This window comes from Pteropus medius, unplaced genomic scaffold (assembly GCF_902729225.1).
Source record: "Pteropus medius unplaced genomic scaffold, Ma_sr-lr_union100, whole genome shotgun sequence".
NCBI classification, from domain to species: domain Eukaryota; kingdom Metazoa; phylum Chordata; class Mammalia; order Chiroptera; family Pteropodidae; genus Pteropus; species Pteropus medius.
The window spans coordinates 3220383-3246378 of NW_024349505.1; the positions used below are offsets into that span (position 1 = coordinate 3220383).

The window sequence follows — 25996 nt, forward strand, 5'->3', positions numbered from 1 at the left end:
AAGTTATCTGTGTATGTACCACTCTATTGTCTTTCTTTCTGTTTGTCTGTCTGTCTGTCTATCTATCTATCATCATCTATTTATCTATCTGTCATTATTACACAGGTAGTACATTCATAGCATAGTGTTAAAGGCAGTGACTGTTACATACAACATTCTTTTAGCTAGGACATCAGAAAAGAGCCCATGAAAATATGATATTTGCTTTTATATTTTAAGAGAAAGAAGGGGGTTTGTGATGGTGGGAATTCTCCTGGAATAGAAAAGAGTTTGATGTGTTTTAGAAACAGTGGCAATGCGGGATATATTAAGCTTACAGTGATTTAACCAACCAAAGTTTAGAGAAAGAGGGAAGGACAAATCAACAAAGTGATGTATATTTTCAAGTTAATTTTAATTGCTCTTAGAAGATGAATACTAGGAAACAAGAATTGCAGAAAGAAAAAACAAATTAGGATATGGTTAGTGTAATCTAGATGAAAATTTACTGTGGTTTGGACTAGGGTGAAAAAAATTGGATATAAGTAAAACTGGCAATTCTCTCCGGTGATGGATATGAGTATGGTGGCCACTATCACCTCTTTTATTCAACGTAGTACTGGAAATCTTAGCTAGAGCAATTAGGCACAATAAAGAAATAAAAAGCAGTCAAATACAAAAGGAAAATAAAATTATCTTTATTTGGAGTTGATAATATATAAAAACAACCAAAAAACTGTTAAAACTAATCAACAAATTCAGTAAAAAGGTACAGGAAGGAAAATCAACATACAGAAATCAGTCTCATTTCTATACATTAACAATGAAATGTCTGAACTATCTGAATCCCAATTATAATAGTATCAAAAACAATAAAATACTAAGGAATAAACTTAACAAATGAGTGAACTGTACAATGAAATCTATAAGATTTTGATGAAAGAAATTGAAGAAGACACAAACAAGTGAAGATATTGTTGTGTTCATGGATCAGAATAATTAATATTGTTAAAATATCCATAACACTCAAAGCCATCAATAGATTCAATTCAATCTCCATCAATCATTATTTCACCAAAATAGAGAAAACTATCCTAAAATTTGCATGGAACCACAAGGGAGCCCAAATATTCAAAGCAATTTTTATAAAGAACAAAGCTGGAAGTATCAGATTTTAAACTATGTTGATTTTAAACTATGCTGAAAAGCTACAGTAATCAAAACAGTATAGAACTGGCATAAAAATAGACATATAGACCATTAGATGAGAAGAGAGAGCCCAGAAATAAACCCCCACATATATGATCAACTACTATTTGACAACCAAGTCAAAACTACTCAACTGGGAAAGAATAGTCTCTTTAATAAATGGTTCTGGGAAAACTGAAAAACCACATGTAAAAAAGGTTATATCAGATCTCTACTGTATACCACTTAAAAATTTTAAGATAAAATGGATTAAATACTTAAATATAAGAACTGATACTGTAAAACTCCTAAAATAAAACATAGGGAAAAAGTTTTTTGACATTAGTATTGACAATGATTTTTTTGGATATGACACCAAAAGCAAAAACTACAAAAGCAAAAATCAATAAACGAGACTACATCAAACTAAACAGCTTCTACACAGTAAAATTTAAAAAAAAAATTCACAAAATGACAGCCTACAGAATGGGAGAAAATATTTTCAAACCACATATCTGATAAGGGGTTAATATCCAAAATGTATAAAGAACCAATACGACTCAATAACAGAAAAAAAAAATCTGATTAAAAAATGAGCAGAGGAACTGAATAGATATTTTTCAAAAAAAAAAAAAAAAACACAAATGGCTAACGGATACATCAAAAGATGCTCAATGTTACTAATCATCAGAGAAATGCAAATTAAAACCACAATGTGATATCACCACACACCTGTAAGAATGACTATTATCAAAAAGATAAGAGAAACAAGTGTTGGAGAGGATATAAAGAAAGGAGAACACTTGTGCATTGTTGGTGGTAATGTAAATTGGTTCAGCTACTATAGAAAACAGTATGGAGGGTCCTTAAGAAATTAAAAATAAGACAACTATATGATCTACCAGTTTTACTTCTGGGTATATGTTCAAAAGAAATTAAAACAGGATATCAAAAATATATCTGTACTCCCATGATTATTAACAGCATTATTCACAATGGTGAAGATATAGAAATAACCTAAGTGTCCATTGATGGAGGAATGGATAAAGAAGGAGATGCGGTATACAATGGAATATTCAACCATGAGAAAGAAGGAAATCCTGGCATATGGGACAACATGGATGGACCTAAAGGGCATTATGCTGAGTGAGATAACTAAGAAAAAGACAAGTACTGTATGGTATCATATATGTTGACTCAGAAAAAATGGACACATGGAAACAGATTAGAATGCCGGGTATTAGGGGCCGGGAGTTGTACAAATTGAGATGTTCAAAGGATACAATCTTATAGTTGGAAGATGAATAAGTTCTGGAGATCTAATGCAGAACATAGTGATTACAGTCAACAATGCTATATTACATAATTTAAAGTTACTAAAAAACTAGATCTTAATATTCTTACCACAAAAAAGAAATGAGAATTATATAACATGATAGAAGTGTTAGCTAATGGCACGATGGTAATCATATTGCAATAAATAAATGCATCAAATCAACATGTTGTACACCTTAAACTTACTCAATGTTATATGTCAATTCTATTTTTAAAAAAAGCTGGGTTTAAAATCTAGCATTGCCACCTAATAGATGACTATAAATTAAAAAAAAAAAAAAGATGCCACACTTAGAAGTGTTCATTAAGAATGGTTTAGTCTTTTAAAAAGTTTTTAAATGATATGGGCAATATTAAAACAAATAACAAAGATGTTGTAGGACTCCAAGATTAGAAATATTAGCAAAACTCTACCATCAATGGACCTGATTGATGCAATCAAGGAAGTATACTATAATCAGAGAGAAGTTGCTATAGGAGGAAGCTGCAAGATAAGAGATGTGGCCTTATGTAGAGGAAAGGAGCCTTAGTACAAGCTTATAGCCAATCAGGGAGAGTGCCGAAGGAACGATTACTCTTTCCTCTCTTTTCTTCCACACTCTGGTCCATTGTCTTTCATTGGCTGAACCCAAACAGGAGCCAAAGTACAAGGGGTTCCGTCGAAGCAGTTCATGTCCTGGAAAATAAAACATAGTGAAAAAAAAGTGAGTGAATTGGAGGGGCCGATGGTGATTAACTAGCATACAACCTAAAATTTAACATCTTTGAGAAATTATTTTCTTATCTAAAGAAAGCAAATAAAACCTCTCATAGGTCATAGAGACAATAAAATAGAATCAACCCAGATGCTACATTATGTTTTTAGCACCTGTTAGCCACTACTGCTTTCTTCACATTTTACCATCTCTGTGCAGCACAAAGCTACACAAAAAGGAGAGCCCCCTGAAAAAAAGCTCCACAAATAGCATCCATTTGATAATATGTCATAAATTATGACCTCACATTAGTTATCAGATCGTTTCCCTCTTTCCTGAGTTACCATATCTATCTTATTTCACCCATCATTTCTAATTCTAAGAATGTTCTATAAGTTGTTGATTGACTTTGGAAATTGCCATGAATCTTAACAGTTTTAGCAGTATTACCTTTTATTATGTAGATATCCTTCCTCCCTTTTTGCCTTCATTTTTAATTTCTTTTTCTCCCTTCTTCCTTTCTTTCCCATTTCCATACCTCCACATTTTCTATTTTTTTTCTTTTCTCTGTCTTATTTTTGTTTTCCCAGGTGATAGAATAATGCTAATCACAAGGAAGTGATTGAAAACGTTTGAATATTACAGAACTCTGAGAAAAAAAATGAGATTTTTTTTCTGTGTCTGTCGGACTACAGTTACAGAGTAATAGATTCTAAGCCCTCATAATTTTTACTGTATAACCACTTTCTGATTGAGCTAATGGAGACTTTGGAGTGATAGCCTGTCAGGTGAGCATATTTCTGCTGTGTGTCAATTCATTTTTCTTCTCTAAAAATGCTACGATTAGTCATGCAGTTTCATTTGTAAAATCAGTGAGAAGAATGTTGATAATTTTGATTCATATAAGGAAAAAAAAGGATATATTTAATATAGCACACTGTGAAATCCCCCCAAAAGACAAATATTATGAATATGAAGCATTCAGATTAAAGTTAAAAATAAATTATTTTCAGTCATATTAAATGAAAATACAGTATATAAGGATTTTTAAATATAATATTTAAGTTTCTCCATGCCAAATGTTTTCCACAGGACTGTGCCTTGGTTCAAATTCTTCCTCACTAATTTTTTGAGAGTAGGGCTGAGGCTAAAGCAGGTGTCAATGATTATCTCATCTCATGAGGTATTATTCGTAGAAAAGTCCCCTTAAGATATCTGAGTACAATAATTTAAAATATATATTTTTGTCAGTTCAGTCCAAGATATAAAGTAGCATTATTTTATGGTCTTTAAGCTAGTGTTCAGTGTATTATTACCGATCTAAATAATTGAAAAAGTCTGTGTGAATAAATCTACATGTAACAAAGAAAAGTTGCATACTATCCCTCTTTCTCCCCATAAACTGTGCCCCAAACACCAGTGTTCATTGTCTTGAGGTTACATATTATTCCTGTGTTTTACTTGCACTGAGTGCTCTCAAGATATGTTTACTCACTTCATACTGTTCTTCATGGTAAATAAGAAACCAACTCGCATCTTTTCTCCAGGTTTTTCTAAACTTTACTAAATTTCCAAAGTCACTTCCATAAATTAAAAATAAAATAAAGTAAAATCACCAATAAACTCTAAAACATTCCCTTGAAAATAGGCAACTAATTTTTATTTCATGTAATGTTAAAATATGGCTAACTGCTAGATTTATTCACTATATGTAGGTTGTAAACCAGAGCTCATGTTAAGTATTGATTGGTCAGACTTACAGAAAAGAATATCTAATTGCATAAAATATGGAATTTTAATGTCTTCTTCCCTCTTCTTTTCATCAAATGGACTTGACAGCTAACAAAAAGCTTTATTTTTACCTACAATTCTTAAAAATAAAGAAGACGACTATAAAATACTGAATAAGTGAGTCATATACAAGTATCGCCTGGTTTTTCCTACCATTTAATACTTGTATGAGAGTGACTGGAATTCTAATTTTCCAATTTTTGAACATCTTTTACTAGCGATAGCTCTGATTTCTAAGCTGGGGAATCAGTATCTTAGCCACTATTAAGTTTTAGCCTTCCCTAAACTAGTTCTGTTTATGAATCTTTCAATAATACAAGATTTGCTACCATTGTTTTACATAGGGTATATTCAGTACCTTTTCTTAATCTTTCTATTCTGTCAGTGAAATTAACTAAAATAAAATATTCTAAGTGTGATGACTAAAATGAAAGAAATTTTAAATTCAGGGTTAGATATCTCTGGTTTTAAATGATTGTTGGACAGCCTTGTCAGCAGGTATTCATTGGCTTGAGATTTCATATGATACCTCTGCTCTTCTGTATTCTCCTCTTTACCCTTTCACCCTAACCACTTAACTTACTCCTCAATAGCTTTTCCTGACTTATCCTAGGGAATACTCATGCCATCCCACTTTATTTTGAAAGTCAATTAAGTTTTCTGTAGCCCCTAATTCATAACAGAGATCTAGGCATATTTTCATATCTGAAATCCACCAACATGCATATCTGATATCTACTTAGAAACAAAACGTAGCATGAAAACCCCAGAAATTCCACTAACAGTATTTTTTTGCATCACATATAACAAAGTAGCCATAATAATTGATAGATTCAGAATAATAGCTTAAACATCAATGCTAATTATCTATTGCTTGAATCTATTCTTTACACATTTTCTCTTTTGCATTATTGAAACCCTGTGAAATATGAATAATTCTATTTATCAATTTAACATATATCACAGTATGCCATGGTCCAATTACTAAGCCATGGACTCGTGAAGTTTAAGACAAATGTAACAGTATTGCACATGTGCATCGAATCCAGGAAGAAATCAATCAAATCTATAAAACTAGTAATGAAAAGTTGGATGAGATTTCAGAGAGGAAAATACAGAATCCTAAGATTGTGTTTAAAAGGATGTAACCTAGTTTGGAGGCCATGAGAATCAAGGGTTATAGAGAGCAGAGATCATTTCATTTGATGGAAGAAGATAGATAATGGTGGCAGCTGAATTTTCCAAACATCAATTATCTGAGCAGAATCTTTGCAATTTTGTTATATCACTATAACTTGTATTATTTACTGTTTAACTCGATTTTAAATTTTGCTTTATACAAAACTATTATCTAAAATGTGGGAATTATGAATTTATGCAATTAGATAATTATATAGACATTAACATATTTTATCTGCGTAACTACTAGAAGTATTTTAATAACCAATGTTATCAATTTAAGAGAGTAGTATACTGTATTGGAGGAAAATACGCTTGGGTCTGGCTAGACTGAATGTCCCCTTGCTAATGAACCAAGAATCGGGATCAGGAAGCAAACAGGACAGGTCATTAAATGAACAGAGTAAGTTATTTTTGTTACTTCTCCACTTAAAATTACCCTACTCGACATTGATGGAATGTATATACTATGATAGTCCATAAGCTATGATACTCCTTTTTGATATGGAAAACAATATGTTTCTTTAAGTATATTGATTTCATAATTCACCTCCCCTGGTGAACCAGTTAATATGTTGAGTTCAGAAAACATCACGCCTAAGGTATTTTCAGTCTTACTCATAGGGTATTTTCTAAGCAATGATCCATGAGACAATATGAAAAGTCCAAAATAATGAAGAGTCACTACAAGTGTTAACGGGAGAGACAAGTTTAACCATAGACCAAGAAACTTGACCAGCAGCCAGAAAATCAGGTCAACTGGGGTATCAGTAGGGGAGATGGACATGAAATACATATTTATTAGAATATTGAAAAGGAGAAGTGTGACCCTGCAGAGAAAGAACAGGGTACCAGTGATTACATTTCTAATTTGTGTAAATATAAGATTTATGCTGCTACTATCCATTTATAGATAGACCTTACATTGCAAAGTTACCTGTGAAATACTTTGAGTAGGAGAAGAGAGAAGCAAATTGATGCACAAATGGAGTTATCAAGCAACTCTAAGGCTTCGATGTCAAAAACCAAGATTATATTCTTCAAAGCAGCTTGATGAGTTTCATGTGAGATATGCAACCAGCGTTTCAGGAGCACTCAGTGTACAGAAAAGGTTCAGTAGTAATGAATAAATGCTTCTGCATACTGATTTTTTTCTGTCAGCTCTCAAGATGATCAGACTAGGAATAGACATTATAATATAATATATATCGAGTTGTCTTGATGGTGATGACATTTACCTGAACCTGTGTATTCTTCCATTATCTCCAAATAGCTGACTATTCCATCTTTCCTTTCATTGGACTCTAATTTCTCATTTGCTATTGGTCATGGGAAACTGGACTTTACTACCTATGCCAGTACTAACTGCTCCCTGTACTAGAATATAAAGTTATACTAGAATGTAAGTTTCTTAAGGGAAAAAGTATTATATTCACATTGCTCTCTAGTGCCAAGCACAGTGTCCTGAATTTATTAAATGTTGGTAAATATTGATGGAATAGTCATGGATACATGAAAAAATCAAATGTTAAATCTACCACTCTCAGGAACAGATCCGTCATTACATCTTGTGTGCTTTATTTCTCCTAAATTCAGAGGAAATAAATGGTAGTTTAAGCACTTTAAGGACAAAAATTTTGTTTTATTTATCTCTTTCATCTCAAGAAAAAAATAATTTATTTCCTATGTATCATTAGTTTTTATAGAATAAATAATGAGAAATAGGAGCATGTTTTATGTAAATCATAATTTAACTTTCAGTTATGTACTACAATATTGTACTAATGTTATAGTAGGAAACTTGACTGGTGTGGCTTAAATAGTAATTTTAAGATCACATAGGTGAAACCAGGATTTAGATGCAAGTATGTCTTACGCAAACACTATGGTGTATTACTTTCCAAGCATGTCTAGAGTGTTTTAGATATAGAAACAACGATCATGAAAATAAGTACATGGTCTTATTTAGATCTCCTCATTTATTCAAATATATTAGTCACATCTTGCTAGGACTCTACTATCTTTGGGAGGTCAAAAGCTCTCCTCTAAATGTGTCTTATGACTTTAGAACTACAGATTTATGTAGATTTACTAGGTCTATGAGAACTTGTACAAATTATTTATTTCTACCTTAGTTTCTTCATCCATAAGCAAAAATCACATCCATAATATATATATATATATCTTTCTTTCCAATTCCTGCTCTTTATCATGTATCACTTATTTATATTGAAATATGATTCTTCTCTCTTTTCACTATTCTGTTCTCAAATATTCATCAGGTGAGAAAATGAGGAGATTATTTATAATTTATCAATTGAAAATTAACATGTTTTGTGTATATTCATATAAGAGATCAGAATTTTGCCAGTACTCGTGTCTCAACCAGTATAACTCTTGGAATTGCCTTTATCTCACTTAAATAGTCCAGTGGTTCATAATGCCATGAATCTAAGCAGAATAAGTGATGTAAATTTGTAGGAAATGTAGACAAAATAAATAGCATTTCATATTTAATGTAAATGTAAGTAGTCTGATATTTTTAATATTATAATTTTATTCTAAAGTTCAAATCTCACCTTTTTAAAAATCATAGTTAGATGACAGAAAAGCTTCAGAAATAAAAAATGGATAATATATAGATTATATGTGTTTCATAGAATATTAAGAACAAAAATGGTAACATACTTGCTTTTGTCTTTATGTAATTAACTCCTTTAGGTATAATATATAATAATTCAATTTTAGAAAGTTATAAGCAGTAAGAAGAACCTAAGAAAAAAAGCAGATATTACATGAAATCTCATCACTCAGAAATTAATGCTATTAATAGGTTATTGACCACTCCTTACATTTTTATAAATACACGCAGAGACACACAATGTTATTTTATTGTTTGTTTTTTAAAATTAGAATTAATATTTCCCATCCTCCCATCTTTTCTCTATTTCTTCTCTACCACCTAAGTATTTCACAATTTTCTATGAATAAATACATGTATATATTCAGAAAATTATGTTAAATAAATATTAGACTTTTAATAAGTACACAGTTAATATACAGTATAATTCTACAGAGTAGACACTATGATCTTTCTAGTTCAACATTTAGTGTTAGTACCTAGTGTAGTTTTAAAAAAGTTTAAGATTCTCATGCAAATTCTCTACCGTAGAGTTGGAAGAAAAGGGATATAACTTAAAATGTACTCACAATAAAAATTATATCCATGATCAATTATATTCATTAGAAAATAAAGAAAGCATTGAGTAGAGAAAACGAGAGTGCAGTTAAGATGTGATCAGGAGGCTACGTGAGTTTTGACATGGTTGAAGCTCAGGCTGATATAGAAATGGAAGAGACATCACATAGGACCTGGAGAATATTGCTGCCTTTAAAAATGGGGAATTTCAACAAACTTCATGTGCTCTTTCATCCTCCTGATGGGAGGCACTAAGAATGGTAAAGAGTAAAGAACATATATAAATATAAAGAATTTATATATTGTAATGCAGGAGCTCTAGGCCAGGAACCTGCACCTGGGATATTCCAGAAAAATCACCAGGGACGACCAGAGGGGTGTGACATGTCATTTATTACTCACTGGGCAGGGAAGCTTCAGCAGTGGCCAGCTGGAACTGCAGAAAAAGGCACCCGGCCCAAGACAAACAATATTTTTTTGAGCATAAGCATAAGGAGGGGTCATCTCATTGGGGGAGCAGCCTCCTTCTCAGGCGGATGGGAGTAAAATGTGCTGCTTGGTTACAGGAGCAGATAATGTCCATGTTAGCAACAGAAAATGTCCTTGGGAGTAGGCAATGCCAAAAGCAATTTGTGTGCTGCCTTCCTTGACTGCTGGCCGGGCAGCTAGCAGTCTTCTGAGTATGTGGAGGGACTATGTTCTGAATTAACCTCACATATATGGAAATATATAAATATATAAACTCAAAGGTTTAAAGAGTGCAAAAGAGAGAATATCAATAAAATATTCAGAGGTAGAAAACAGATGGCTAAATCAATGTTGAGCTCCTCAGGAAAAGATGCTTATGCATCAAGTGAGGCAATCCTAGAACTTAAAATGGCTTTAGCAATTTGAGGAACCTAGAATCTCTGAAAATAGGAGTGATAAAAGTAGAATATTTGTACATCCATAAAAGTATAACAATCCACGCAGTTTCCTCCAAACCCTCTGCACCTCGATGACTTATACCTTCCCCTGCTAGAAGAAACAAAGAGTTTATTTTCTGGAGAAACTGAATCTGAAGGATTGGAGATGGGCGAGAGGTGCATAGCCCATGGTGTAACTGAAGACAAAGTAACCTTATGGAAACGGAGATTGACTAGGTCAGTAAAACCAAAGGATTTAGTTTGGTTTTATTGGCCTATATCTTTTCCTTCCTTTCAGCTCAAAGATAACTGCTCATCTAAGACCAAGTGATATAAACTGCCTCCCAAGACTATTGGAATATCTTTGTATCCTGACATTTGAAACTATTGGAATATCTTTATATCATTACATTTGAAATGTGTTGCATAGTTCTTACAGAAAAATTTTTACTGTTGAACTTATTCAGCCTATATGTCCTGACCACCTATATGTGTAAGACTCTGTATAAGAATATTTGTGGTAAAAAATAAAAATAAAAATCATAAGTCATGATAGGACCTGAGACTTGTTGGTCCTTGTGATTTTAAAACAAAAGAGAGATGAGGCACATGAAAAACAAGTGTTGCATGTGTAGAATGAATTTAAGAAGAAGTCTCAGTGGAATATTTGATCTCTTCTAAAGGGATTAATCAGGAATTTATCCTAAATATTTCATTTAAAAGCACTTTAAATATTAACAGGAGTTTTTCCTTAGCCAAAAGACTGGCATGCATCCATAGTTTTAACTTCTTCAGTAACATGAGCATGTCAGCATGGGAGATATCTCTACCTTCCCTTCGATTTTGTTATAAAAATTGCTCTAAATCAGCTTTTTTAATTAATGCAATTTTTAATTAGAAAAAATTAACGGGATATAGGTTATCAAGAAGTAAAGAGAAAGATTGGTATTCTATGAACAGAGAGAAAGATTAAAGTACAGAAGAAAAAAAATAATTATAGCATAACAAATTGACTAAGCGCAGGGTTTATTTAGGAAATCTTGAAGCTTAGTGCAGTCCTCTTCTCTGGAATGCCACTTATTGTGATAGAAGAACTGATGCCTCATCGCAAGCCTTATTTTCTCCAGCAAAATAAAACAAAGCAAAACAATTTAGCAAAGATCTCATATTTCCAATAAAGATCTATATATCTAACTTTATTTCCAAGAATGAAACAATATACTAATGAGGTCAAATTCAAAATTCACAAAAGTATTTGAAAATGAACATTAAGATAACACTAACCATGGAATTTTGTTTTACAGATTTCTTATAGAGCCACTCTTTTTTTCTTTTATAATTATATCTCCCCTACAGCTAGGATGGTATCTAGTAAGAAAAATACTTAATGAGGGATGAAAAGAAAGTATTAGCTGTAGCTGCGTGTATATCTGTCCATTCTGCATTGGCAACAAGTGAAATATTTTTCTCTATACTCAACAGCCTCAGTATATCAGTGTATGTATGTATGCACTTTCAGAAACAAATCTCTTTCAGTTTAAGGAATGCACAGAACTTCAAGGTTATTCAGAAAACACTTTGATCTTTTGTATTCTGGGTTTAGAGGTTATGTGTAAGGACTGGAAGACCCACAAAAAATAATGGCGATTATTTTTAATCTTTGGTCTAAGACATTTACTTTCAAGAAAGGAAGGCGTTGCTTTGGTCTACATTGTATATATAACATTCAAACCACTGCTGAGGAAAAAAATAAAATGGCCAAGTTATTAACTTCCCCAAAGAATATTGAAGTTTTCCAGTCTCTAGACGCTAACGTGCCCAAGAAGAAACCTTACAAATACTGACATTTGTAATTCTTTCAAGGAAATGGCTCAGCCACATCACAGTACAGTGAGGTCCAGTACTTGATAAGCCTGACATTCATACAAAGCTTTCATCCAAGTATCATTAGACATCTGAGAAATAGTACTAGCTTAGAAAAGAGAGTAACAAACAAACATGATTAAGGAAAAAAAAAAAAGCATGGAGGAAATTGAAACATGAAAAAAGGAAGGGTTGAAGAAACCATGTCTTCTCTTTTAAAACGTATGACAAAATGGAGATGCTGGAAATCTCTTTCTCCAAAACAAAACTAAATGTTTTAGATAAAATAATAAGATAACACATCTTTGAAAGAGTAGATAACCATTAAGAAAGTAAGCAAAAATCCTTTGACTTAGGAAAAGAGCAGGAGTAAGAAGTTTAGAAATGAGAGTGCAAAGATCTTCAGATATTTTAGGGGAAAATAAGAAATTCTATGCCTAAAAGTTGCTAAGAAATTCTGTGTATTATGTTTCTTTGTGGGCAGATTCAGAGAAAGAAGCCAGGTCCGAGAAAACCTTCATGAAAACAGAATAGAGGATAGGATATGCTTTCCTGGAATAATTTAAATTAGAGGGGGGATATATTCTCTAAAGGTAAAATACAAAGAAAACCTCGAGTTGGGTTTGGTGTTAAGAGCGATTTCAAAACGTTTTCCATGGTAATTCATGAACACTAGGGATTGTGTAGGTGGATTTAAAATTGTCTACAAAATTTTAAAAAAGGCAAAAAGTAAATGTATGTCTGAACTAACATGTTAAAAAATAATCGATTATGAAAAGAAAAAAAAAAAGCCCTATGATATGACCAAGCATGACATCCATCCTTACCAAAAACTCCTAGCAAACTAGGAATGGAGGAAGACTTAATCTGATAAAAGCATTCTCCTAAAAATAATTAATGGCGAAATATCAAAGCTTACTCTCTTCAGTTCAGAATGAGTAAATCACAGCTGCTATCACAACTTCTATTAACAATATACTTGAAGCCTGACTCACGGGACTAAACCTTCATTATGACATTGAGGTAGGCTATGATAACTTAAATGAAACACATATATTCCTATACACCTAAATAAATCTAATAAATATTGGAAAATAAGAAAGAAAATCTAATTATTTAAAGATAACATTATCGTATATGTTAAAAATCCAAAACAAATACAGGGAAGCTTTTAGAATTAATAAATATATTTAACAAGGTCATTGAATGCAAGTCATTTTCAAAAATAATTTGTAGTTCTACATATCAGCAATAGACATTTATAAAATAATTTTTTTAATTAAATTTATTAAAGTGACATTGGTTAACTAAATTATGTTTAAAGTGTACAATTCAGTAATACATCATATGTATATTGCATGTATTAACCCAAAGTTAAATTTCTTTCCCTCATCATATAGTCGACCACTTTAACCTTATCTACCTCTCCCTCTCCCCCACCCTTCCCTCTGGTAACCTTGAAACTATTATCTGTGTCAATGAGTTTCTGTTTGTTTGTTGCTTTCAGTTTTATATCCCATATATAAGTGAAATCACGTGATTCTTAACCTTTTTTGTCTGACTTATTTCACTTAGCATGATAATCTCAAGATCCATCCATGTTGTTGCGAATAGCAGTATTTTATCTTTTCTTATGGCTGAGTAGTATTCCATTGTATATATGTACTGTAGCTTCTTTATCCGATCATCTATTGAAGGATCTTCAGTTGTTTCCATGTCCTGGCCACGGTGAATAATGCTGCTATGAATATCAAGATGCATATATGTTTACAGATAAATGTTTTTAAATTTGAGGAGTAAATACTCAGAAGAGGTATTGCTGTGTCATATGGTAATTCTATTCTTGATTTTTTGAAGAACCTCCATACTGTTTTCCATAGTGGCTGTACTAATTTACATTCTCAATAGCAACCTCTCTCACACTTGTTATATCTTGTCCTCTTGATAATAGTCATTCTAACAGGTGTGAGATGGTATCTCATTGTGGTTTTGATTTGCATTTCCCTAATAGATAGTGACATTGAGCATCTTTTCATATGTCTATTGGCCATTTGTATGTCTTTTTGGGATAAGTTTCTGTTCAGGTCCTCTGCCCAATTTTTAATTGGATCGTTTGTTTTTTGTTGAGTCATATGAGTTCTTTGTACATTTTGATTATTAGATCCTTTTAGAGACATTGTTTGCATATATCTTCTCTCATTTGGTTGCTTCTTTGTTTTGTTGATGATTTCTTTTGCTGTGAAGAAGTTTTTAGTTTGATACAGTCCCATTTATTTATTTTTGCTTTTACTTCTTTTGTCTTTGAGGTCAAATTCATAAAATCCTTTCTAAATCCAAGGTCCATTAGTATAGTACCTATGTTTGCTTCTATACAATTTACAATTTACAATTGTTTCTGTTCTTATATTTAGGTCTTTGACTCATTTTGAGTTAATTCTGGGGTATGGTGACAGATAGCAGTCTGGTTTTATTTAAAATTCAGAACTGAGACACATAACAACAAAAAAAAATCTTTTCTACAGAATTTTTTCATTTACAATAACATCAAACTTTTACATGCCCAGGAGTAAGTTATCTATCTAGGAGAAATGTGATGAATACCTCTGTGAAGGATTAAGATGGCCACAAATTATTTGATACTTTTCCCATGAAGAGGTAAGCTTATGTCTCCTCCTCTTTATCCTGGATGTGACCGCTTTGGCCAATAGAACATTTTATGTTTCCAGGCTCAGGCCTTAAGAGACTAGCAGCTTCAGTTCTTACCTCTTGGAATACTTGCTTTTGGAATCTACCTGTCCTGCTGGCAGAAAGACCAAGCAGCCCCAATGAGAGGCCCAGAGCCAACAACTTCAGCACAACCATTAGCTGACAGTCATCCACAACTTGTCAGCAATGTGATTAAGCCATTTTGGTAGTATCCCTGGCCGAAGCTGTATTGAGGAAAAGTAAGCAATCTTCAGAAAACTGTGCTCTAATTGTAGATTAATGAGCAAAATAAATTATTGTTGTCTTAAGCCACTAAATTTTTGGAAAATTTGTTATAGAGCACTAGATAACTGGAAAAAAAATATTTATGGCTTGAAAGATAATATATTGTAACAAAATTCTTTGCAAACTCATCTACAGATGAAGTATAATCCCCATCAAAAATCCAGGTATAAAAAGAATATATGCCATATGATTATATTCGGTAATGTTTAATACTAGTCAACACGAACCTATGTTATCAAGAAATTATGATACTAATTACTTTTGGCTTGAAGTGAGATTGAAATTACTTGAAAAAAATATAACTTCTTTGTGAACAGTAATAATCTGGGTGCTGTTTATATGGCTGTATTTGTAGAAGGAAAACCAAGCTGAACATGTATAATTTATACTTAATTCTGCATTCTTAATACTTAATAAAAAGTTTACCAATATAAAGAAGAATTACAGAGAAGAATTCAGAACAATGAAAAATATCCATATAAGATGACACTGATTATATAAAGCTTTGCTTAAGGAAAATAATATTACATTTTTATTTTGTGATAAAGTATATTATTTTGGTTAAGGTATAATACAAAGCAAAATTAAGTTAATAATTCTTGAAATAGACTTGGCACGTATAGAGTTTTCAATCATTTCAGTAATATTTAATTTAGTGAAAACTCCCAGATGAAAATGTGAATTATCACAGTTGATAAAACTGGATAATGGTTAAACAGATGTTATGTTTATTATACATTAACATTTTCTATAATATTAAAATATTTTATAATTTAAGAAAACGTGAGATAGACTAGGATCTCAATCTTGGAATTGTCAAGTAATTCCAACTAACAAACTTGGTGCATTCTCAATCCTAGGTCTGAATTTTGGTCCCTGTTGCTGAATTGCACACAAATCTTTGTGCACTATACAGCTGACAATACTGCAGTAGAACTCATAGATCTTGGATTTCTTTATCTCACTGCTCCAACTAAAAGACAAAGGAAGAAAAGACCCAAAATGGAATGTGCTTAAATAGCTTCTTTAACTAGATTCTTTCCATTGTCTTTTTTTTCCCCCTGTGGATGATGGGAAAGAAAAGACTATCCAGAGATATTCTCAAATTGTGCTGGTTCTTATTATACCAGTGTCAAGGGAGAAAGTCCCTGTGCCAAATGTTATAAAAAACTCCAGTAGAAGAAAAGATCTAATGTAATTTCTTTAGAATTTCCAGCTATGCGTTTTAGTTGGCTCCTACACTTTCCTTATTTGATTTAAACCTAGTCATCTCCAGAAGTGGAATATATTGTGGGAGATGGAGGGAGTGTGCCATATACTGTTACTAGGATTGGAATATGTGCCTAACACATTAGCAGATGCTCAGCACATATTTAATGATTTTAAGTAATAATTTCACTCTCATAGGAAAATTCATGTTAAAAATGCTTTCTAAAGGTACTCAAAAGTAAATCAAACTGACAGTAATACTTGATTAACCTTATAAACATAACTCTGAAAAATATATATTTGTACAATTGATTTTTAAAATGCTCTTTCTCAGTAGGTATAGTTTTCAAATTAATTTTAATATACAGTTTACGTTTTAGCTTATCTATAACTTTTTAAATTGTATAATTATGCTTTGCTTAAGTAAACCCAGTATATGAAACTTTGGATTGAGGTAAAAAATAGTCCATAATCCATAATGCTATTTAATAGAAATGTTTTCAGTGACAATTTCCCAAGTATATTTTGAATGTATATTTATTTCAAAATTATTCACAGTAGACTTTTATAATATACTTATGATTTAAGGTGAGCTATACCTACATAGAGATTACTTATTAGAAACATTCTTGTTTCTTTTCTACCTATTTTTTTATAACATTCCTACCACTAAGATCTATCAATTGAAAAACTATCTTATTGAATCTAGTTTAGTACTACACGGCTGGAAAAATGTGCTTTGGGAATTTTTACTTTGCCTGAAATATGAAGAAATGGTCACTGCTGGAGGCAGCAAAGCAGACTAAGTGGACCGAAAATCTTCCCAAGGAAAAAAAATAATGTATTTTAAACTCACTACAGAAAATTTTGTGTTCAGAGTTACTAAAGTGTGGTAAAAAATAATCTTATTTACAGTTCAAATGAAATATAGTTTATTGAGTTAGGTATAAATAAAATATTTAATAATAAATGACCAACTATTCAAGTAAAATAATTCTTAAGGGAAGTAGAATATGCAGTGCAAAAATCAATGCATTTGTTAAAAGCTATAGAATTTTATAACACAAAGACTGAACCATAACATATGCAAAGTAAAAAAAAAAAAATAGCTCAAAGGATCTTAGGATGGGTTGTAGAATGTGAAAAAACAATCTAACTGTAATATGAATGTATGAAATAGCCTCACTGATAGGGATGGAAAGAAATGGTGCTGCCCTAAATAATTTTGGAAATGAGTGGAGTCTGTGAGACTAAAAGCAAAAGCAACTGCACACACACTGTATACTACTTGATAATGTTCTTTCCTAAGGAATTATATGTTAATGATTCTGGCATCATCATTCGATCATAATGGAATTGAACAATTAAGTAAATGACTGGTGGGAACTGGATTTCTCACTGTTGGAGAAGTTTATAGGTAAGCAAGCTGAAAAAACTGGAATTATCCACATTGGTAATGAAATACAGCTAAGCGTATCAGTATGTACTCATGTTCAGCTTAATATAAATACATGTGATTACATATGAAATACTTATGGATATATACATGTATACATGTTACTATATACCCATACATTTCCTTGCTCTGTCAGGTGAGAGGGCCTAGAAAAACTATTACCTAAGAGGTAGCATATAATAATTTTATTCCAAAGAATACTCTATCAGAAAGAGAAACAGAATAACTACAGTGGAGAAATCTGAAAAACACTACCTCAGCCAAATTATCAGGTTTCACATCAACAGTGATAAATCATGTTAAGAGTATATATACCCTGATATGATGTGAGGAAATGGCATTTTATCTCTACCATCCTCCTCCTCAAAATACATAACCTCAGTCTAAACATGAGAAAAACATCAGACAAACCTTAACTGTGGCACATTTTACAAAATACCTGACCAGTACTCCTCAAAACTCTCAAGATCATCTTCACCTAATAGTCTAAGAAAACCATTTGGCTCAAGTCTTTACATCCAAATGTAAAGAATAAAAATTGGGGACAAGAATAGAATAAAAATTGAGGACAAGAATAGAAAAGCAATATGTCTTTATTTAAATGTCTTCATCTCATACATGCTGAGTTTCAGATGATTATGGTGCTTTTATGTGGGAGTAGTCAATGGATAGGGTAACTCAGGAAAGGGATTAGGACTGGAAACAGATTCACCATTGAGGCTAAGTCTCAGACATAGGCAAAAAGCCTGTTTAACAGACTTGAGTATAAACTAAGCTTAGATAAACAAAAATGAATAGAGTCAATTGAATATGTGGTAGGGTCAGACTTTCTTAAATATGGTGTAATATTTGGAACTTGGAGCTTAATGTGAGCTGTGATTTCAATGGAACCTCTAGGTTTCTGTTAAGAATAATGGGACAATGCTTAATGAATCTGATATAACCAGCAGCCTCTGAGATTTTGTTAACTCGTTCCAGCCATTTTTATTGCTCATTTATCCAACAAAAAATATTATTTTTTGCCTACTATATGCAAAGCATTATTCAAGGTACTAAAGATGTAAAAATGAATAATATAGAAATAACCCCTATTTTTTAAGGTTCATATTATTTAGGGTGCATAAAATAAATACTCGAACAAATAAAATGTGATATTTGATATTTATAAATTCAAGGTAGAACATAAAACAGAGGAATAAGATAGAAAGTAACTAAAAGATAGTGATATTAATTCAGATAGATGCATATCAGTAAGAGTGCATTGAACTGTAAAAAACAAAAATGTAAGCAAAAATAATGACAGCAATTCGGAAGGCTGGGTAGACTTCGGGGTTTTTAGAATTAGTATGTTATTGGTAGCTGCAAGGCCCCAGATTTAGTATCAACTTTATCTTAAAGTAGACTTTCTATTGTTGTCAGTGTGTCAGACACTTTCCAGGCTACGCAGTTTCTTGACCTTGTCTAAATTGAGAGAGAGAGGAAGAACAGTAAAATTAGTCTTTTGTAAATATTAAGAATGTTAATCTTATGCAAACTATGGTGTTAGTTTTTCTGTATCACATGGGTTCTGACTAGGTCATTGTCCTCTCTTTAAAATAATGACCATAGTGAGAGTTGGTATAATTACGAGCTTAGAAAAAAATCATCATTTAGCTTAGAGTGTAGTCAAATTCCCATAAAATGCAGGTGAGCCATTGGAAATTATATTTAAGTTACCAGAGAAAAGGGAATTGCTATTGTTACAGCAACCTGCTCATTGTTATAGCAACAATACTCACTGTCAATGGTGGATGAAGGTTCTCTGAAGAGGTGACATATAAGTTGAGATTTGAATTACAAGTAGGAAATAGGTAAAGATCAGTTGGAATAAGCAAAAAAAGTTATTTCTTACCAATGAGATAGGAAAAAGCTGAGTGTTTTGAGTAACCCAGTATAGAGCAGCACAGTGAATGAATGGAACAAAGTGAGAGATGTGAAATGAGGTTGGAAATGTAGGAAAAATGTCAAGTAAGCAATAGCAAGAAGTTGGGATTTTTTCTCTCACTGTAACAAGCTAGTGAAGAATTTTAAGTAGAGCAATGATGAAATCAAGAGATCGCATTGGCTACTCAATAGAAATCATGACAAGTTCCAAATGGCATAGATTGCTTGAGAGTTGAAATAATTATCTGAGGAGTGATCGTATTCAGAAAGCAGAATTTTAAACCAAAAAAGAAATGGCTTTTCCAAAAATGTACTTTTCTTCTTTTGGTTTCTTTGTAGTTTTTCTTGTATTGATTATTTTTAAGTTGTCAACAGCCTGTTTCACTTTATATAAAATTATTGTAAACAAATAAGTAAATATTAGAGGAAACAGTGTTAAAACTTAATCATATGAATCCCTTAATTTCAGCATGAGCTTAGCTTTTCTATAGATACTTCTAAAATCTACCTTTTCTGTTTCAGAATAAGTGATTGTATATAGTTCACACAATATAATATAATGAAAATGCAAGCAACTGCCTCTCACATAATGTATTAGAATTTATTTTAGTTTTTAGTTTTGCCTAAGTATCTTATAAGAAGAATAAAATTGGGAATTAAAATCAACAGAGACTGCTTTAAAGTTATCCTGTTATAACAAGAAGAAATATAAACAGCCTACCAATTAGAAATTTACCATACACTTGTCAGTTATATTAAAATAATTAGTTCAATGTAATTTGATTTTTCTCTAGGCTCTCGACCAGATATCCGCTTTAGATAAACCATCAAAGAGAAGCGAGCTTCCTCCTAAAAAATGCTCAGTGATCTGGTGATTGGAAATAAGTAAAATAAAAATTAAGGGCTTTTGTTTGTCATTTAAAAAACAGATTTAAGACTCAGACAAGACAGCATTTTGTTGTATAAATTTAGTGTTTCAAGAGTATGTTTAGTAAAGTTCACTTGAAAGAAACTGATTCACATAAATTTTTTTGGCCAATACAAAACACGTAATTCATATTATACACCCACATATATCTCAAAACTTGTTATAACTGGTTATGAATGAGGTTCCTTTCTTAATTGAAGATAAAAATAATTTATAATTTTAAATTATGTCATTGTTATTACAAAAACAATAAATATACATACATAATCATAACTTTTAGATTATCAAAATAAAATGTTTCAGAAATCAAACTAGAAATAACTATAAATAAATAAGACAGTAATATTTTAATTTCTATTAATTGAATATAAAATAGTTTAAACATAGTTAAATATTAAACAGTTCTCAGATAATAATTATCAATATTTAGAAAATATTGAGCACAGATATTAGGGAAAATATAGTGTACATATCTGGTTTCTATGCCATTCATACAATGTAACTTTTTCTATTACTGAATTTGCCTTCAATTCAGAAATCTGCATTTTACCATGTACGACCAAATATTTTTCCTTTACTTCCACATACATTTAAACATGTGGTAATAATAAAATTTAATGAAGGAAGAGCATGAGGATTATGAGTAGATGTAGTAGATAATCCAACTAATTGCATGTGTATAACATGCAACTAATTACATGTTAGAATTGCATGAATTCTAACCAGACATGCTGTAATAGAAAGAATTAGAAAACACATCTAAACAACTCTCCATAGATATTTTTATATTTTTGCTGCATAGAACTACTCATTTTTTCACATTTATCATTAATTATGGAAGTAATTATATGCCTTTATTTTTCTTTATTGTGCAGCTTTGATGAAAGTTATTTTCACTTATAGTCATGCTAAGCTGGTCAAAAGTGAAATTTGAAGGATTTATTTTAATTTTTTAAGCCAAATCACTGAAAGTTTTGTGTAAATTTTTACAAAGTATGCAAGAGCAGTGTTTCAATAATAAATAATTTTTCCAACTATTTATTTATTTATTTATTTATTTATTTAATTGCCTACAGCACCTTGTCTTCCTAGATAGTCTCTCATCCAAGTACTAACCAGGCCCGACCCTGCTTAGCTTCTGAGATTAGAAGAGATCGGGTGTGTTCAGAGTGGCATGGCCATAGACTCCAATGATATCTTTATAGAGTTATAACTTGGGAATGTTATAGAAAACGTAATCATTTCTATGTTGGTTGCTAGCACTTAAATGTCAAGATTTTGGTGTTAAATAGACCCCAAGTCAAATTCCTAGTGCTTCACTTTCTATCATGTATTTTTTGATAGTTATCCAACTCTATTTTTTTAGAGTTCATGATTTTATTAATAACCCTTTGGCCAAAGAGTGAAAATACAGATGGAAGGAGTCTTAATATCCTCTAGCAAACAATTTATAAATTTGAAAGTGGGTCATGAATACAGCTGGGAATACATTTTACATGACAATTAAATAGCACCCTTTGGAAAAAGATGGTCACTTTCCATAAGAGATAACATTACCTAACTTCTGTTGCCTAAGTCTTTTTTTTTTTTTTTTTTAATCTGTGTGACTGGGGTATGTCCTAGACACAGAAATTAAATGGAAAAAATACATTAGGTATTCATATTGGAATGGAAGAAATGAAATTACCTCTATTTGTAGATATGATTTTCCAAATAGAAAATCCCAAGGAATCTACAAAATATTTACTATGCTTAGCACTAATAGTTAAGTTTAGTAAGATCACAAGATTCCAAGTCAATATACTAAGCACAAATTTATTTTTCTACACTAACAATGAGAAATTGAAAAATATTTTAAGTGAAATTTAAAATAGTACCCAAAACATAAAATGTTTGCTTATAAATACAACTCGATTTTTCTCTATTGAGACATCAACTGGAAGTAAAAAATATATCCCTATTTGTGTGTATGTTCATTAAGTGATACATACACACACACACACACACACATACACACACACACACACAAGCACACAATTGTCAGTACCCCTTTATTTTTAAAAATTTGTTGCTTTCACTTTTTGACATTTTCTTACCCACCAAGTGAAGTACACACAAGTTACTAGGAAAAATAAACAAGTTATTTTAATTTCCCTAAAAGGAATCATAATTTATTCAGCTAGGGAATTAAGATGTGAAGTCATTAATATATGGCATCTGTATATCATAATGAGAGCCATTTGGAATCTAGACTCAAAACAGCTGATATTTTTAGTATTCACTTGCTATGCCACTTTGTAAAAGTGATAATATCTGTGGTGGAATAGTGTTCAATATTTACAGATCAAGGAATCTCTCAAAAAGTTGTTACAGAAAGGTTCCCACCCCTCCTGTCTCAAATTCTGATCTGAGAGGTATGGGATTGAGACTCAGAATCTGGATTTCATCAAATGCTACTTGTGATTCTGATGAGGTATTCCTAAGGCCACACCTTGGGAAACATTGAGCTATTCTAAAAATAGATTTTTAATCTGCATCTCTATATAGACATGAACTATGTAATAATCTCTGAACCATAATATTTTTCTTAACCATTTAAATATCTGACTTTCTAAACAACATTCACCCATTTTTTTACAAGTACTTAGGCAGGTACCTTGCATATTATAGATATATAGTGTGTTTATTAACCTGTATTAAATTTTATCTACTGAAGTGCATTAGTAAATTTCTGTAGGAAATAGGTTAGAGGACTATGGGAAACTTTGTGAAAAAAAAAAATTGGGAGAATGAGATTGTAGCCAGAAGAGCTACTTGGGAATGGAATTTTAGCTGAAGATAGAGGTTGTGAAGAAAACACATGAAAGTGGTAATGCATATTCAGAAAACAAAAACAATACAGTTTGAAAGTAGCAAGCAAATGACAAATAATGGAAGTTAGATACAAAAATACCTATCTATAGCGACTAAATGACCTCAAATGCTCAGTAAAGAAATTTAGGATTTACTCCAGTAACAAGTAAAGGTTTTCGAGCTGGTGAAGATATTTCGACATTGACAACCTCTATTACAAAATTCTTGGTAATTTAGAATACCCTATACTTTAGAAGATTTTGTGGGAAAGGAGCGTTACCAGGCTGAGTCTTTAATAATTATGATTATAACCATAAATGACAATGAATAGGTTTGTCTTACACTTAAAATTTATAAAAGAATTGTCTCACAAATTGTCCCGCTGCAAATTCATATGGTAGATATTTTTTGAAATGTATTTTTCAAAGAGATTAAGTGGGTTGCTCAAGGTCAAAGAGACTCGAAACTTCAAAATGAGGATTGATACCTGTTTTCTCATAACATTTCTTCTAATGCGTTCTCCATATCCATGGACTTTTCCACCAGTCCTGTATTCTAAACAGAAGAGTATAACCCTTGGTTTTGTTTTGCTTTAATGTCTATATTTGTTTTTCTGACAAATGGTTCTAGAACGGAACTTTTGCTTTAGTCTTTGTGGTGGTACAATTATGTGTATTCTTGGTACAGTATGGCTAGCTAAGCGTTTTTGCCAAAAGTCCCACAGACCAGCTGCCTCTTACAGGCTGGAGGGTGGTAACGTTCGTAAAAAGAAAAAGTTTCAGATGGAACAATGCAAACACTGTCAGGAACACTGTATGTTGAAATCAGAATGGCAGTCAGCATTCTCTCGCAGATAATTCCTGCACCCACTGTTTTTTCCTGTAATGTAATGTCAAAAGAACCAGGAAATATTAATTTTTTTAAGTTCTCTGTGGAACTATGGAGAAAAAGAGAGCAACATTTGTCTAAATATTTTTCTGACAATGTTAACAGGACTTTGAAAGCACCTTTGGTAGTATCTGACTTGATATTTGTGGAATTTAAATTTAAATGCCAATTGAAGTTGAAAAGTAGTTTAAAAAAACCAATATCTGCTAAAAGTATTAGTCATAACTTTTCATTTGCTTTGATTTTCCTCTTGGAAAATATCACCTCATCATTTTATATTTCTAAAGACAAATCTTTTGAAGGCATTTACCTTAATCAATTGTGAAAAATATTGTAATTCAATATTATGTTGGCATAAAATATATTCAAGAAAGGAAATTAAAGGACAGATTCAGAACACCTGCCAGATCCCAATAAAGATAGTGAAAATGATTTAGTCTGACTCATTACTTCCCACTCAGGCCTATATAATTCAGAACTAGTCAACCTACTTAAATATAATTTGAATAGTCAGCCAAATGGAGTCTGAGCTTTACTTCATTTTCTATCGACTATTTTCTTCTCACTGTCAATCTGGAGACTTTTTAATTCTCAGATTAATCTCCATTACTAAGACATGCCCCATATCAGTGAGTGTTTTGAGTTCTTATATAGAAACTTACAATTAAACTGCCCAGTCACAAAAATTAACATTAGACATTATTAATCTGATATAGACGATTTATATTATTAAACAGATTCTTAGGGTCTAAGTGGGGTAGTCTCCTTCCTCCAAGTATAGTCTGATAGATTTAGGCTGCTGCTAAGATTTCCATCATGCAGGAAACTGCTAGTTTTCAGATATATAAGTTTACTCAGATTGCAAATACTGCTTACACTATACACGCAAGTGATGAGTGAAATACAGTTTTAAGGTATTTTCTATAACTTATTATAACTGCTAAAAGTAGGCCTGTTTTTTTCCCTTACAGAAGGTGCTAGTTCTTTCTCACAATAACGGACTTATGATTTGAAATAACAGATTTTAATTCTAGTAAAGGATAAAGTTCCTGTGTGTTTTAATACACATATTTTGACACTTTAATAAAAACTATATATCTGTGTCGAGTTCTGTGCTTTACAATTTCATAGACTATTGATTGAAATAAGAGCAAGAAAGAAGAGCAATGTAAGTGAATGAATTTTAAGTCACACAGTCTTTTTAGTGTTTTATCCTAAATATGATCTACATAAACCATATGGTTGGGATAGAAGTAAATGAGATGACTAAATATAATTTTCTACTTCAGGAAAATTACAACATTGATAGAATTCTTATTACTTTTGGGGAAAGGAGATATTAATAGATCTTTATTTTATGAAGAAGTAGAAAACATGGAATACTTTTTCTTTTATTTACTGTCTATTTAAACTAAGAGAAATAAGGAGGACATGTCATAAGATGTTCCATGTATCATAACTGTTTTGCATATAGTGTGACTACAAGGAAACCATGGGGTTAAATATTCATTTCTAAAATTATAGCTTCCTGCCCTGCAACCCATTCCCTCAGAACAAATACGATCTAATTTTAGTTTGGGGCCTCTATTCAATATTTCATTTTTCCCTGTCAGT

General features: G+C 31.7%; 1 long non-coding RNA gene and 1 pseudogene across 1 annotated transcript in view; one reads left to right on the top strand and one right to left on the bottom strand.

The window, feature by feature from the left end:
* LOC120618097 (uncharacterized) overlaps positions 1–25996 on the top strand; it is a 495615-nt gene that overhangs the window by 351676 nt on the left and 117943 nt on the right. The gene's annotated exons all lie outside the window — the stretch shown is intronic.
* LOC120618153 (uncharacterized) lies at positions 21709–21827 on the bottom strand (annotated as a pseudogene).